At 27.9% G+C, this 15,400-nt stretch overlaps 1 protein-coding gene across 4 annotated transcripts in view; it reads left to right on the top strand.

Annotated features, from left to right (window-relative positions):
- Fas2 (neural cell adhesion molecule fasciclin 2) overlaps nt 1-15,400 on the top strand; it is a 382,989-nt gene that overhangs the window by 203,376 nt on the left and 164,213 nt on the right. The gene's annotated exons all lie outside the window — the stretch shown is intronic.

Below are 15,400 nucleotides of genomic sequence, written 5' to 3'. Positions count from 1 at the left end.
CGATAACTCTCAGATGCTCTAGTTCAGATTCATTAACTCCGAAATGGAAGTTCATGTGTAAATGTCAGTAGAATAATTCTCTGAAAAAGCTTCAGAGGAGTTATGATGGGAAGTCTTTAGATATCTTACATCCATTTTTGCAAGCTCATTTTTGTGTAGGACGATCAATTAAAGAAGATTGTCAAGTTTCTTTTTTTAAATTTGCAATTGGCTGATAAAAATATTTTAAATGGCTGTTTTGAAGGTAATTCCGATTGCACGTGTTATCTTTTTCAAATAGGACGGATATTTTAATCCTCTTTGATTTAGGACGAGTCTGTTATGACTAAGCTGTTAAAACGTTTCTCACGGTGATGTTCTATTTTTGAATCTATTTTTTCATAGACGGTTTAAATGCTTTATCACGTGTCAAATTGACCTTCATATGATTAAAAAGCTTGCGTTATTATCCTCCAGTTGCGAATAGACGAGTGTTTTAATTAATGATTTCGACAAAATAATTTGGTTTTCTTTACAAATTTTATTTTAAACTGTATTGAAACTTAAAGAAACTTATTTTTTTTATTTTTCACTGTATGAAATATACAAAAATAGTAAAAAGGCAAGTTTTAAAAAATACAATTTAACAAAATTTTATTGTTGAGCACATTTTGTTATTATATTTCTTAATTTATAGACATACTGAATTAAAATTAAATGTCCATCGAAAGTAAGTGTATTTATTCTTGAAATTAAATGATTTTTAAATTTATATTTACGTCAACACTAAACCGACTTGTCGTATAGTACCTACAAGTCTCGTTAGCTGATGGGAATTACTTTTCTGGTAGGATCTACCTTTTTTGTCTAATTATATTTAATAACGATTTTCCTAGTCTCTAGCCACAAAATCTTAAGCTTAACTGTGTGCCTTGATGGAATTAATGGTAATACTATATGAGAAAAATATTTTAACTTTATTTTTTCTTTAACTGTGTTTAAGAAAAAAATAAGTTTTATTTCACATAAACATGAATATCGTAAAATGACGCTATTTTTTATATTATTTTATATAATTAGTTAAATTTGACCTACACTAACTGACGGTCGAAGCTTAAAATTCTTTTGAACTTACTTACAAATATTTTTTTAATAAAAATAAGATATTTATATGTATGGTTAGGGGTTTTACGCAATCCACATATTTAAAACTATTGATAAAATAATTTAAATGGATGTAGAAGTCTAATTCTAAACTTTTTTATTTCTTTAATTTTAAATCTTTTTTTATTTTATTGTATTTTTCAATGTTTTAGCAAAACTTGCAAAATTAACTATTTAACTAAAATATTTTTATGCCTTGCTATATTTTTAGTAAACATTAGGCGTTTCAGAAATTAAAATTCTTAACATTAGAAATAGATAAGCATCAATTTTCGTACATACGAAAATATTATTGTAAATCCGATTACCTAAGATTTTTTAATAAATTTATTATTAAATTAAGCTAAAAATAATTGTATTAGTTGTCATTATATGAGTAATTAATAATCTTGAAAGTTATATTTGGTGGCATATTTTTAATTTATTTTATTTTAAAATTTAAAATTTCTTCACAAATGATTTTAAAATATGCATATGTACATATTATATATTAATCAATTGTTTTAGCATTTTCGCATATAGATTTATTAGAATAAATAATACAAACACAAAACTTATATACCACTTTTTAGTATTTTATGATGATGCAAATGATATATGTTTTTTTTTAATTTATCTGAGAATCTTTTGATGAAAATCTTAGCCTGGCTAGACATTAAACAGTTTTAAAAAAAAATTGAACTTAATTCAAATAAATAAATAGATTATTATATTTTATGAGAATTTAATGCATATGATAAGATGAGTTGTTACATTCAGAATTACAATAAAAACCAACTTGTCATTTTATTTTTCTTAATGTGATAATTCATATTAAATGTAAATTGGCTAGTACACAATATTATAATCCTGATTATAATTAATAATTTCTGGTTGTCATCTGACAACTGATGACAACCCGATGTGATTAAAACGTGCTAATCATAGAGTTAGATAACGGATCAAAACATACGCAATTCACTAAAGCAACCAAAAAAAATTTCGAGACGCGTGAGCCAATGAAACACCTATATATGTTGTCTAATGAAAAATTACTTACGAGAGAGTGTGATGTGATGGGTGCTTGTCAATAAATGGTTTGGTTCTGAGAAACCTCATCTCTCCACCGACTTTCTCTAATTTTCCAAAACGGCAATTAATGCGAATGTAAAAATCAATACAAAAATGTTCGATGTTACGCATTATTATGAGCGCATGTGTATTAAATCTTGTTTATTTTAAGAAAATTATGCGTTATATGTATTTGAGTAATATCTTTTCTGATAAAACGAACTCTTTCTCTTGCCTTTGTAAATTTAAAATTTAAACGTCAGATTTTTCCTTTAAATTCTTACTTGCACGCTCCTACGAACGGGATGATATCGTTTCGTTTATGTACACATTTTTATATTTTTCGGGCAAACAACATTTGAGAAGCCCCGAACGGCCTCTTTACGGCCAACCTCGTGTGGCCAACCATCGATATTTATATGTAAATTGAGACGCCGGATTTCGCCCAACCAGGCCTGTATTTATGCTTTGACGACGCCCGTAGTGACGGGGCGCCAAAATGCCACTTCGGGCGTGACTCTCCACAACTTTGGAGTATTTTCTACATTTTCTCATTCTTCATCATGGATAAGACAGATATAGATGTGTGTGTGTACATATTTTTCATTTTGCGCGAACGACGCACGATCTATGTGTGTAGGAAGGGGCGGATAATAAATTCGCTTTGTTCCGAGGGATGAATACACAGGTCCTGAGACGGCGGAGGAAAAAACGTTGAATCATATCCCTCCCGTGATTCAGATTTGACCTTACGACGATCTAACCTTTTTTCTATTTGTGCAAGGGTCTGCGAAGAAGATATACGCCGAATAGCAAATGTAAATTTGGTTTAGATATTCTTTATGCGGTTACCATGTATGAAAAAATATTAGGTTTATTCCTGAAAAAGCGACGTTTATTATGATGCGCTTGCTAATCTGTTCTGAAACTATTTTATAGAAAAATATATGGTTATTGCTACAAAGTGTATGATATGTTTTCTGCGGTAACACACTGCACACTAGTTTAAAAATATGTTTTTTTATATAAATGCTAAATTTTAATAGTTAGATATGTTTGTATGTACGATGTTAAAAATGCTAAATATTAAAAAATTATAATCTGTCTAATAAAGTTTGTTATTTTAATTTATTTGATAGTGCGTTATGCAGTTGTTTGTAGTTTTTTTCTATTTTTATTAACCAATGTCTCTCAATTGTTTTTTTTATTAATAATGATTTATTGTATATCTATAGGTAATGTATTTTATTCCAACTAAATTTTATTATTAATGTATTTTATAGTGTGAAGAATTTTTATATTGATAACACCACAAACAATTATTAATAATATTCCTACAAAATTTGGGAGCGGTTTATGTTCTTAATTAGCTGTTATGTGGTATACGCAAATTGGCATTCTAGCTCAATGTCGCATTCCGTATTCAGAGCAGGAAGTTCACTTAGCAAGTTACCAGTGCGTCATATTGCAAATATTGCACCTAATTAATGTGCCAAATTTTCTTTGCTATTCCATTTAATTAAATGCATATTTTATCACATTTTGTATTTTTTTGTATTATCAACCAAAACGTTTTAACTTATTCTATTCTAATTTATAAATTATTTACATCTAATGAAGTTTTTAGAATAATTTAAAAATCTATTAGAAATTTCATTCAACAGTAACTAATGTTACTACTAAATATTTAACTAAGCAACCTATATATTTAACCATAAATATTATGTATAGAAATTTTAAGTAATATTACTTTGAATTTCGTTATATATAAAATACTTTCATTAATGATATATTGTGTCTTATGCTATCATAATAATATATTATTATACTTAAATTATCTAATATATATTTTATTAATTCAAAATATTGTTAATATCAATATCAAACTTCCGTTTAAAGGCATACAAATATTCATTCCAAATACTTCGATATCATTGAATTAATAACATGTCCATTGTGTATCCCAACGTTATTATTAACTCTATAGCATGCCACGAGGGAGTTCTCAATCACGATATCGAAAACATCTTTACGTATGTATAGCTTATTCACTGTCATTGAATTCGACGACAATGGAAAATAAAATAATATCGAACATCTTTAGATCCATCTATTATATATGTATATTAATATAGATGAATCCAAATAATACCTTACGTAACATTCTTACAAAATGAAGATCCGATTGCCTTTTTTTTAATTCAATGGCGTCCAGGTCGGCTTTTTATCTGTAACGCGATCTGACACTTGTAACATCATTATCTCCACAAAGACAGTATCGCGTCTTTCTCTTCTGACAGGTATTCAGGAGGAAAGGTTTATTATCGTGCCCGAAACAGACTTAAAATGGGCCGCTCGAATTGCGGAATCGAACTTTAAAAAGCCTCCAGGTAATCTAAACCTTAATCCTTTACACTCACTTATGTTGTACTAGAAATATTTATTTTTAATATACATATAATTAAAAAGTGTATATTCAATATTGTATTAGCATCCAAAACGATAGAGGAAAAATTTAGGGGAATACTGTCTAGAAAATAATTTTTGTATTGCTTAAACAAGATATAAGACGTTATGTACATTATATTTTCCTGGAGATAGATATAGAAATCAAATATATTAAATAATAATTAATACTAGATAGGAATTATTGTTATTATTTATTTTATTAATTTATTATTTATTTATTATTTATTTATTTTATTAATTTATTTAGCTTAATAGCTAATCTTTACATCTAACAAATTTGATAAACATATATAAAAAATATATAAAAAATACATAACAGAAAGAAAAAATAAAAATATACAATAATAAAGACTTAATATTATAATTTATTTCTATATGTACGAAGGAGTTTTTTTATTCCATTTATGAAACCCGTTATATTTTTGCTGTTTCGGATTTCTCTTAGAAGACTATTATATAAATCAAAACCTCCGTACATAATTCCCCTAGCCGTACTCGTTTTCTTATACTTAATTATCTTTAAATTTTCTCTATTTCTAGTATTATATTTATGTACATCTTTATTTCTTATGAAATACTTATTAAAATATTCTGGTAACATATTATTTTCTAACTTATATATAAATACTTAAACATTCATACTCAATATTTCTTGAACATTCAACCATTCTAATCTATCAATCATACTTTTACAATTAGTTAATCTATTTTTATTTAAGATTACTCTCATTGCCCTATTTTGTAATTTTTGCAACATTTCCTTGTCTAATTTATTTAACATATTTAATAGTGTTGCACAATAAATAAAATGGGGCAATATTATACTATTGTAAATTAATTTTTTTGTATTTATACTTAATATATTTCTTAATCTAGATAATAAACCTATTTTTCTACTATTTTTTTTAATATGTAATTACAATGTTCTTTAAAATTTAATTTTGTATCAACAATTACTCCTAAATATTTTATATTATCCACTATTTCTATACTAGAGTTATTTATTACTATTTTTGGTACTATTATCTAACACATTTTTATAATTAATAAACATACATTTAGTTTTATTCTCATTTAATTTAAGTACATTATTCTTTAACCATATTTCTAATAAACTTAATTCATTATTTAAATTATTTACAATTTCTTTAATGTTATCACCTATGCAATACATTAATGTGTCATCCGCAAATAGATGAATTTTACATTTTTTCACGTTATTAACTATATCATTAATATACAAAACAAATAACAATGGTCCCAATTTAGACCCTTGTGGTACTCCATAAGACACTAATTTCTCTTCAGAATATACATTATTTATTTTAACTTTTTGTTTTCTTTTATATAAGTAATTATTAAACCATCTTAAAACTATATCACTTATACCTATACTCTCTAATTTCTTTAACATTATTTTTCTGTCTATTTTTTCGAAGGCTCTCTTGAAATCCAAGAAAACTGCTCCAATGATTTTGTTTGTATCCTTAGCCAACAGCCAATCATTTATCACTACTTGTAATGCAGTTTCAGTGGAATGCTTTTCTCTGAATCCCGATTGTTGTTCACATATTATGTTTTGAGAAGTAATAAATTCCTTTAATTGTTTAATTACTACTTCTTCTATTATTTTTTCTATACACGGTAGCATGTTGATTGGTCTCATTTCTTCAACTTTTTTACTATTTTTTATTTTAGGTATAGGTACAATAGTAGCAATCTTTAAATTTTCAGGCATTTCTTCTAAGGAGAGTGCTTTATTTATTAAATAATTTAATTTAGTTCCTATTATTTCCCATGTTTCTTTAATTATATTTATATCTAGTTCATCAGTACTAGTTCCTTTTTTAAATTTACATATTATGTTATGAATTTCATCTAATGATACTGATATAAATTTATTAAATTTTACAAATATTGCTTTATTATTATATTGTCCTAAATTACTAATCCTTGGTATTGAATTCACAATTTCTTCTATGCTCTCAATGTAATATGTATTCATTTTTTCTGCTATTATATAAGGATCTTGATATATATTTCCATTAATTTTCATTTTTATTATGTCGTTTTTCTGAGTTGGATTAATTAATTGTTTTATTGATTTCCACATCTTATTTGGATCATTTTGTATTTCATCTATCAATTTTTCATACCATTTCTTTTTAGCCATTCTTAATACTTTGACTGCTATATTTCTACATTGTGTGTATGTTTTCCATTTTTCATTAAAGACTTTATATTCTATTTGTTCTGTTTTTAATATTTGAAAAATTTTGTATGACTCATCTCTTTTCTTTATAGCATTTTTAACATCATCATTAAACCACGGTTTTCGGTTGTAACGATATTCCTTTTTAAAATTATATTGACTTTTTGTTTTACAATCTACTATATTCTTATAAATTTTGTTCCATATCATATTAACATCCATATTATCTACATTCCAGTCACATTTTTGTAATTCTAATCTTAATTTATTAAAATTAAGTTTTTTAATTATATCAATTTTTTTTGTTTTTTTAACCTTAAGTTCATTATGTTTTTGTATATAAATATATACAATAGAATGGTCAGTTAAATAATAAAACTTATCCAGGTGCAGATTGCGGTTCAGAACCACAATCTACTTGTCGCTAACGATTCTAAGAAAGTTCAGCGACAGTAATTGTTGAACAGAAAGTTCACTGATTCTACATTTGAACCCTAATGATTTATTTATTAAAACCCATGAAATGTCAGTTAACGTATTCATTTGTTCAGGTATATTATTTTTTTTAAGCTATTGATCCAATTTCAATTAAATTTAAAATGGAGCGATAAATTTTTTTAACATCGTTATTTCTTAAATTTATTTTTCTGTAAAATATTCTTGTTTTATTTTATATATATTTTATATATATTTTATATATAAACATATACAATAGTATTATATATTTATGTATATGTTTATTATTGCCAATTAATTTTATATATGCACAGTAAAAAAAATATTTCTCTCGTTGAATTAACTTATTAAAATAATATCTCGCCATTAAAATAAATTAACGATATATTTTTTTATGTTATACTTTGTACACAAAATAATAAAAGTACCACTGTTTTCGCTTTCGTCAAAGGTGCTTGGACATGAAAGGTTAATTTTACTTCCTCTCTGAAAAAAGTTTATAATATTTTTCTTTGAAACTGTTCGTTTTTAACGAATCGACTTTTCCTCGACGCGAAAATCTCGCTTAATACTTAAAACACACACAAAAAATCGTCAAAAAACGCCTCCGGTTCTTGTGTATTTACAATTTTTTCCTTGACTTCTTCCGAAAAAATTTGTTTACAGAGTGGATGACTGCCAACACTCTGCTTATTCACGGTGCGCTCAATTCTTATTCAGATCGCGATAAAATTCATCTTCCTGAAAAGCCGCCTTTGTTGCGAAGCAGTCTCTCACTTTTCTTTTGTCATTCATTAGGCGTTACGGATTGTGTGTGTATTGAAGTGTATAGGGGGCGCATAACCCTCGGCATCCCTTGGCCCAATCTTCATCTTATTAGTTACTGTCGCAACGGATCAAGATAAGGCAGAGCTTTCGCGAGACTTGCCAGAAACTCTACTGATGGAGCGTTACTCTTTCATTTCATACATTTTAATATTCAAACGGCTTTCTGATTCTACCCTCACTAAGTCACACGTCCTTGTCTCCGCACACCATTGATAAAACACGTAGTGTAACGAAATTAACCTTGTTTCGCCTAGGTAAATCTTTGGCAAATTGAGTTTCTGAGTTTCAGACCCCGAAATTAACTATTTGAACTTTTGTATGAGAATAAACTTGGTTAAACTTTTGTATTGTACATTAATTTTATGCAAAAATTTAACAATGAAATTCAACATTCGTGCTGGGTCGACATTTGCAAATCAAAAGGATCGCGTGCCACTGTCTAATTACAACTCAATTATTTTTTAACCGACATTTTAACCGCTCACATCATAGCGCGATCAACTGTTATTTATAAATGTAACTTGGTGTAATTAACTTTGTTGTTGTTCATGTTGCGCCTTTCATCGATCAGATACATAATTTATTTTTAATCAGTGCTTAGTTTACACTACAAAACCATATATGCATGTGCTAAGTAATTAAGCAATTAATAAAATATACTGGAAAATCATTAAATACCATTTACGGTTAATTAGAAACCCTACAACATATATTAATATAATATGCTATTAAAATAATAATTATTTTGATCTAAAATATATTGTATTAAATCATCTACTATGATTAATTAATAAATAAATATAATTCCATTGTATAATCTTAATTTTCTTGTAACATTATTTATGTTTTATTCCATTAAGTAATTTATTATATATTATATAATAATACCCTTGTATAATTTTTTACAATATCCATTCGAAAATCCTTTATTTTTCTTGTGTTTTACCTGTGCATATTATTATATGTATCAAAATACATAGAGCATAACTTCTGTATTGTATATAAATACAACTTTATATTTTTTTACATTATATATAAGACTGCACTTACTTTTAATCACGCAAATTCCGAACCAAATATTTATAAACAATATTAGCTAAAAATTAAATAGTTGCACAATATCACAGTTCAGATTTTGCCTTTATTACCCATAATAAAGTATTATCATAACTAATAAACTAAATATTTAGCAATACAATCACTGTGATTAAAAACATCATATTTAGCAATTTAATTTTAAAATTGAGATGAATCATTAAATAGCTTTCGATGATAAATGAAATATCTACGAAACTCAATTTGATAGTTGCAAAACGTCCGTTTGCTATTCAAATCCAAACGCAAACTAAGCGAATGAACATAATGAAATGAAAAAAACTATAGTAAGTTTAGAACTTTCGGGTTTTGAGGCCAAAGGAGTGTTACTTTTCAGTTAAAATAGAAACAGTTTATTTTTATAAACATTATTAATAAAAACAACACATATATAAAAATGTAGCTGCCACTATCAGGTGGTAATATCGAAATAGCTTATTTTGAAAGTCAGAGTCTTTGCTGGATTGTCGAGTTGTATTATTGTTGGCTGTGATCTGTGACATTGAGGCGTTTCTCGCCGATTCTCCAGAGACAACTCTGGTGAATCGCAGATGGGAATATTGGTGGGCCTATTGCATCTATTGTTGGACACATTTGTAAAATGTTTTCTTAAATTTTTAAAAGTGGAATGGCCGGGTGATCACTCCGGTGATCGTTAACAAGGAAAACATATAACGTATTGCCTAACGCATATCCTTTCCACACATAGAGTAGTGTTTTCGGTATGTATGAGCGATTATGGGTGATTAACGTTTCGGTATTGATGTGCTAATAGAAGTTCTGTGAAATATTAACAAATATTAACGCAGTTGTTTGGTCCCGATATCTCTCTTCCGTTAATAGGCCTTTCTTTTAAAATGATTTGCTTTCTCTTTTATAGTCATTGGAATGACCTCTAAATTAATTATGCAGGTGGTTGAAACTTTCACAGTAGTTTAACTATGGGAAAGGTTCAGTATTTGTATTAAAAACAAAAAACAATATTTATTAAATAGTTTTGTATAATTAACATAATATTTTTAAATGATAATTTAATAGAGAACTATAAAATGCATTTCTGTATATTATGCATTGTAAAATTTCCCTATAAGATGCTTGTTTATTAATATAGCATATAATCATACAAACATTAATATGAATTTAAGTTTAAACGCTATGAATTTTTTTTTATATAATCGATCAAACCTTTTTAGAGCAGTAAATCAAAGTTTTACAATCATACTAAGTAACTTTATAATAAATTAAAGTTATTGAACTTTATTTTTAAAATAAATTGACCAATTAATCCATTGCCCTTACCTTTGATCCCAGAAAAAACTTTGAAGTTCTAGATTCGTTAATAAAACCAATTTGTTAATGCTATAAATAAAAACCCTAAGTACTAGATAAAACGAAAAATGTAGTTAATTATTGGTCTGAACCAACATGTATTTATTTAGACGTTAAAATGTTCAACATATCAAAGTGTTGACCTTTTTTAATATCTAAATTATCCGCAGTTGATATTTTTAAGATTTGCTGTTTTTATATAAAGATATTCATATGTATCATATGTATGTACGTATAAAAATTTAATCTATTACATTTAACGATATATAATTTAATTTCCAAATGGCCCACCCTATATTTATTATATTTATAATGAATGATCATCTTCAATTTATCTTAAAATCTCCGCTTATATTCATATTATGTACTATGTACTTCCAAATGAATAGCTCAAACGAGTATTATTGTTATGAAAGGATCTTTTTAAAATAGCTTGACGAAGGGACCCATTCGTCAAAAAGTCACTTTGAAATTGAAAAAAATGTACTACATAGTACCAATAATACTATTTTTTTTCAAGACGTGGAAAAGGTCACATCAAAAGAAACAATGAATTAAGAAGGTCGCCCGAGATCGATCGTGGAATGATCAGATATGACCTATTCGAGTGCCACAAAGGAAAGCCGCAACACAATGGACAGGATTTATTTTTACGGCTGCGGTTCGTTCAACCCGACCAATCGTTCCCAAACCGGCTGATAAAAGTTTCCCAACGGAGATGATTTGCAAAGTTTGCCAAAACGGCGATAAGGCGAAACGACGGCACAAAGTGAATTGGTGGTCTAATAACTTTTTTCTCTATATCTATACAACTATTGATGTATGAACCTCGTAGAAATAGTAGTATTGTTGGCCTACTTTACCTCACCATGTCCTCGACCTCACTTTTCTTTATTTTTGTTCTTATTTTGTTTTATTTTGCATTTACTACTGTTTCTGCACTTTCATTGTCACTGATGAATATTTAAAAGGAAACTAAACATAAAATTGCCAAATTTAAAAATATATAAGTTTATATAACAATTCTGTAATAATATATATTTGGTCAGTATATTTTTTATTACGAAACTCACTATAAAAATATTTGATTTATTTTCGTCAATACGTTTTAGCATTGAAAAAATATGCTTAGAATGTTATTATTCATCCGAAAATTTAAACATGAATTCTGAAATATTATATGTCATCTTAAAAAAGCAAACTTATTGTTTTATATCTCATGAAAAAAATAATGAATAAAGAGATTTTTAAAGTAATGGTCACTACTTTTATATGCGTTTTTATATTTGGTGTGATTTTTAAAATTGGTTAAAATTTTAAGTGTAATTACTTAATCAATAAAAAATATGTGAAAAAAGGTTTTGATTTTTTCCGTAACGGTTTATGACTTTTAATCAATAGTGCGAACCTATTTTGTGGTCCTTTTAGAATCCCTTTTATGTACGATTTCAGTTAATCCTAGTTGATTAACTGAAATCGTACGTATATGTTTTATCTATGGTATAAACTTTCCGGGTTATGAGGCCGAAGAACACTCCTTTGGCATGTGCAGTCTATTTTACAGTTTATTTTATAAACATAAATAAATTACAACATATATATAAAAAGGTAAATGCCGCTAACAGGCGGTGAAGTTGAATTGCCGGGTATTGGAAGTCGGGGAGTCTTCGCTGGCGTGTCGAGTAGTATTTTTGCCGTCTGTGATGCATGTGGAACAGCTAGAAGATGCTTTGATATGTTATCGTGATGGACGATCCACTGTTTTGTATTATTTTGATGCAGTCTCCTGGCATATATCTGCTGCTTCCGCTCTGCAGCGTCTCTTTGCTTTGTGAGCAAGTGTCTGATTTATTTTATAATTCTGGTTTGAGAGATGTTTGCGAGCCAATTGCATTGCTTTTTAGATGTGTTTACGCATTGGAACGAACGGCCCAGTTGGCCATTCTGTCGATCGGTAACCAGAGTCGAAGAACAATAGTAATGTGCGCAGGGAATTTATTGTCTAACGCGCGTCTATTTTAAACCAATATTAGTTTTCGGTGGTCTCGGGACGAATGTGCTATTATGATTGTGATCCATAAAATAAATTTGCTCACAAGATCTCTCTTTCATTGGATGTCTCTACTTTTGTTTGAATGGTCGTTAGCGTGACCTCTAATATATAACAAATTGTGCAGAGTTTTGAAATCCTTATGAACCAATATAACATTTTTAATTTGTACTGGATTGAGTTGACTAAATTAATCATATTTTATTTTACAATGGACATTTCAAAAATAGAACTATGTTTTTTTTTATAAAAAAAAAATATAAATAAAATAAATCGAATGAAGTTTCAACAAAAACTTTTTATAGCGCAGTTCTTACTTAAGGTACAATAATACGCCGTTCAATAATATACTCAGTAAAGAACAAGTCTCTCACTGTTAATTTTTTCGTCAAAACTCAGGTTGTTTTAAGAATATATTTCTAGCAGCAGTTTATTTTCTTATACCAGCACTGTAAACGTATATATGTACCAAATTTAAAAAAATAAAATACATACCTAAATACCTTTACACCAAAATTAAACGTAAGATTTGTATTGTACTTTCACAGTACCTTTGTTTAATACATTTATTTAAATATAATTTGATGCTTCGCTTTAGCCTATTTCAATAAAAGTTTATCAAAAATCCGCATTTATTAAAAACTTGTTATACAATATATTGTGATATTTATTTTAAAAATTATGAAACAGTCATAAAATTTCTTAATAAAAAAAATATATTTCGTTTAATAATATTATATTAAGCAAGTTCACAAAATTTAATTATTAAAAAATTGCAGAACCTTTAAAAGTATTTCTGAGGAATAATTTAGGTTAGCTACCCTGGAGGTACGTGTTTTTTTTAGTTTAAATTGCAGGTCTTTGAAGTAGGAAAATTGTCTCTGGTGTTTCGAATGGCAATCGTTCGTTCAGATGTAATCACGTTTTTCTCGTCGTTTGCGTCAGCTGATGATGTAGTGATGCTTCGATGCTCTCAATCTTCTGCTGATTACGTGTCACATATTTTATATCGATTATTCAAAGAAGCTTTGACGAATTACTATTGAGGATAATTGATAATCAATCGAATTATATTCAGAAATACACCCTTATTTGTTGACGCTCTTCATATAGAGTAGCTCAAGGTGGCCAAAGAGTTTTAATAACTTATTTTTTTTATGAATTTGATAATATGTGATTATTATTGGCTTCTTTTGTTGAAAGTTTGTGGTTATTGTGCAACATTGGGTGTCCTTCGTAGTTTCTATATCATTAATAGCTTTCTATTTTTGTATAGCAGAATATAATTTTTAATATTTAATTATTATCAATCTTTATTGTTGAAAGTCAAGGATATTTTAATTAATTATTGAGTACAAATATATAAAAAATGTCTGAAAAAATGTTGTATCACATTTCATCAGATTCAAAGTAGAATTTAATTAATTATAATTAATTTGTAGTTTTCTCGCGTCGCCTATGGATCTGTTTTCGCAATTCGTGGCACGCTCAGCTTATCGCGAGCAATTTGCGCCTGTGAATTGCGAATTTTGGGAAGCGCTGCGGCTTTTATTGAAAACGATCGGCAACGCAATGTTTCCACGCATGCCGCTAAATAACTGGCATATATCAGGCGTTTGTGCTATTTTACAATGCATCGGAAACAAGAACAATGTTGTTCATAACATACAGCACTATTAATAAAGCGTGCCTGCGATGCTCATGTGAAAACATCCGCGCGCGGGTTAATATAGGGTTTAACCGTGGCAGTTAACCACTAACCGAGCAGGGTTATAAGTTGGGCCGCGAAGTTTATAATGCTTTAAAATAATAAGGTTATACTATGACAATGCATATTAAAATATGTGTAATAAACATACATAAACAAATATAAAAGAATAAATAATGAGATAATATTTTAGTATTACAAATGATTTTATTGATTTTTAATATTTAATTACAACACTGGTCTAATTCGACGTTTCTATGCCGAATAAAAATTAGTACGGAATATATACTGATGTTTTGTAAAAGTAATTTATTATTTTCGTAGCACAGAAATCTCACAATTAAATATTATTAAATATAAAATAGGTCAATTTTAACTTGATTTGCATTCTTCGGATCAAGTGACTCGCTCAATTGTGTTATTTTTTATTTTTTCTAAAAACAATGTTAAGCTTTGCAATCTTGAGGTCCACTTTTATGGTTCTTTTCTTCAAACTGTTATGAAGTAGATAACCCTAGGATTACAAGACAGCTCTAAAGAAGTTTTTCTGTGGTTTCTGAAAGGCACGCGATGTAACATTTTTTCTGGATAGTCGTCATTTGATTAATCTTATTTCTGTTTTTTTTTATGTACCCTACTTACTTAATAACTACAACGAATTTATATAGCGTAGTGTGAATTTTTTTATATATTTAAAAAATAAATAAAAAAAATTTTATATATAGGCTATTTCACTATTATGATCAATATATACATATGTACAACGGTTCCTGCTTTCTAAGATGTTGAACTTTCTAAAATCATCTATTTAGTAAAGCTCAGCGACGTTCTATGGATTATTAATTCAGCTATACCAGTCCCGTGATTAAATTCTAAACTGTAATTCTATGGGATACGAAGCAAATAGTCTACTAAGTGAGCTATGTCAACCGTGTATTTTTATGTACGTCTAATTAAGGACATTTGTGTCGTTCCATCCGACACGTTACTTCCTCTTTTACCACACATACGGCGAATACGACCTAAATGAATTGAAACAAGCCATAAAAAGTTAACAACC

Source organism: Plectrocnemia conspersa, unplaced genomic scaffold (genome assembly GCF_051122295.1).
Source record: "Plectrocnemia conspersa isolate PC_06_02 unplaced genomic scaffold, ASM5112229v1 ptg000002l, whole genome shotgun sequence".
In the NCBI taxonomy this organism is placed as follows: domain Eukaryota; kingdom Metazoa; phylum Arthropoda; class Insecta; order Trichoptera; family Polycentropodidae; genus Plectrocnemia; species Plectrocnemia conspersa.
Note: the sequence above shows the minus strand (reverse complement) of the source record. Positions and strands in the feature narration are given on the sequence as shown.